Here is a 1,861-nt window from a genome sequence, read left to right on the forward strand (position 1 = left end):
ATTCTTAATATTTAACTAATTAATATTGCAAACGAATTGTAGATGTAGATGAAAGTGAAGATGTTAAGACCACCTTCTCACAAGCGGATTCAAATGTATTTGATGAAGATAATGTGTTGGATATCCCATTAAGTGTCATGGACGTTCTCTTGAATAGTTTGTTTTGAGTTTTGACTTTTAGTGAATGAAATAATCTTGTCTTTTACTTTTTTTAGTGTTTATTACTCCCTCCGTTCCAATTTATGTGAACCTATTTGACTGGATACGAGTTTAAGAAAAAAAGAAGACTTTTGAAATTTGTGGTTCTAAACAAGTCAAAAAAGAGTCCAGAGTATTTGTGTTGTTATAAAAGTTTCTCATTAAGGGTAAAATTGAAAGTTTAAGCTAAATTATTTCCAAATTAAGAAAGGGGTCATTCTTTTTGAAACGGACCAAAAAGAAAATAGGTTTACATAAACTGGAACGGACGGAGTATAATATATTGGAACAATATAAAAAGTTATAAAGTTTTGTGAAACTTTTTCAATAAGATTTTTTTAACTTTTAAATATTTATCTTTTTTTAGGTAGAACTTAAAAAAAAAATATAAAAATTATATTTAAAAAAATAATGGGCCGGCCCGAGAGGCCCGCAGCCCACATAAGGCTAGAGTGGGCAGACAATTATAAGGCCCATCAAAATAGTAGGCTAACCCCCCAACCTGTCAATAGCTAAAGCTCACGGGATTGCCCGCCCATATTGACAGCTCAATCATTTATGTATTATTCCGTCAATATATATAGTGGAGTATTATTTTTCTCAATGGATCACACCGTTATTTGAATACTAATGTTTTTGGGCATCCCATAATTATAGCACCTGCTAAATTCGGCATCCATTTTCCCAGAATGGGGAGTATTTCTTAAATCGGAGGTGTAGCAGCAATGATTACATCTTTAACCTGAGGAGTTGTTCTCTCCTTCTTATTGATAGCACATTGGTCTCGGCCCAGTTCACTCTTTCTGCTGCGTTCCGAGGAAAGAAGTCGAATTTTGTTGTATGTATATATGTACTTTATATTTTGGTTGTAAATATTGCTTCGTACTAAGGTACCACCATGGAAACAGACGCGGCCAAGCTCCGCTCTCACTTCCTTCATGTCCTTCGTAGACGTCGTCCTTCTCAAGGTATTCTTTTTGCTGTTTTTTTTTAAATTATCTTGTTAACGAATGGATTCAACGTCAATTTGAACTTTGCTGCTAAATTGAATGTCAAATTTTAATTTTTTTTCCCCATTAAATATTTATGTTTTTAAGTTAATTGAGTGCAAACTAATCACTTCCACTCCTTTCCCAGGAGTGTTGCTTGGTTAGGGGGGTGGGGACCTAAGGAAACATGAAAAATGGTTTAATTTTATTTTTAGATATGTCGTGTTATACTTTCTCCTTCTTATGTATGGCAATACTTTATCATTTATATGGATGTGGATCCAGGATTTGAACATTATAGTGTTTGAGTTCGTAATTTTGCCACAACCCATTTGATTTACTGGGTTCAAAATTTATTATTTATATTTAGTGGATTTTTTAAGACATTTATAGTGTCCGAGCCAAGGTTATTAGGTTGGCATTTACATATAGCTTTCCAAAGTTTAAATTTTTTTGTTTTGATGGAATATTTTCTCTGTTAAATTAACTTTTCACCCCTTACTTTCATATTCTTCCTACTATACGCTAACTAATTATTTATTTAAGTTAAGTACGTACCTAACGTAACGAACTACTTTACTTAACTTACCTAAACTTTAAAAACGTTTTTACGTACTAATTAGTCCGTCGGTAGGTAGGTAAGGGGAAAGGGTAAAGTTAAAGTTTAGTTTAAT

The 1,861-nt window shown here is 32.8% G+C and overlaps 1 protein-coding gene across 1 annotated transcript in view; it reads left to right on the forward strand.

Annotated features, from left to right (window-relative positions):
* The first annotated feature begins 789 nt into the window (after nucleotides 1–789).
* The window catches only part of LOC109214988, a 4,812-nt gene continuing 3,740 nt past the window's right edge, over nucleotides 790–1,861 (forward strand). Inside the window, exon 1 of the mRNA XM_019378973.1 lies at nucleotides 790–1,166. The gene's annotated coding sequence lies outside the window, so the exon portion shown is untranslated. The remainder of the gene's footprint in view (nucleotides 1,167–1,861) is intronic.

The sequence above is a fragment of the Nicotiana attenuata genome, unplaced genomic scaffold (genome assembly GCF_001879085.1).
Source record: "Nicotiana attenuata strain UT unplaced genomic scaffold, NIATTr2, whole genome shotgun sequence".
In the NCBI taxonomy this organism is placed as follows: Eukaryota; Viridiplantae; Streptophyta; class Magnoliopsida; order Solanales; family Solanaceae; genus Nicotiana; species Nicotiana attenuata.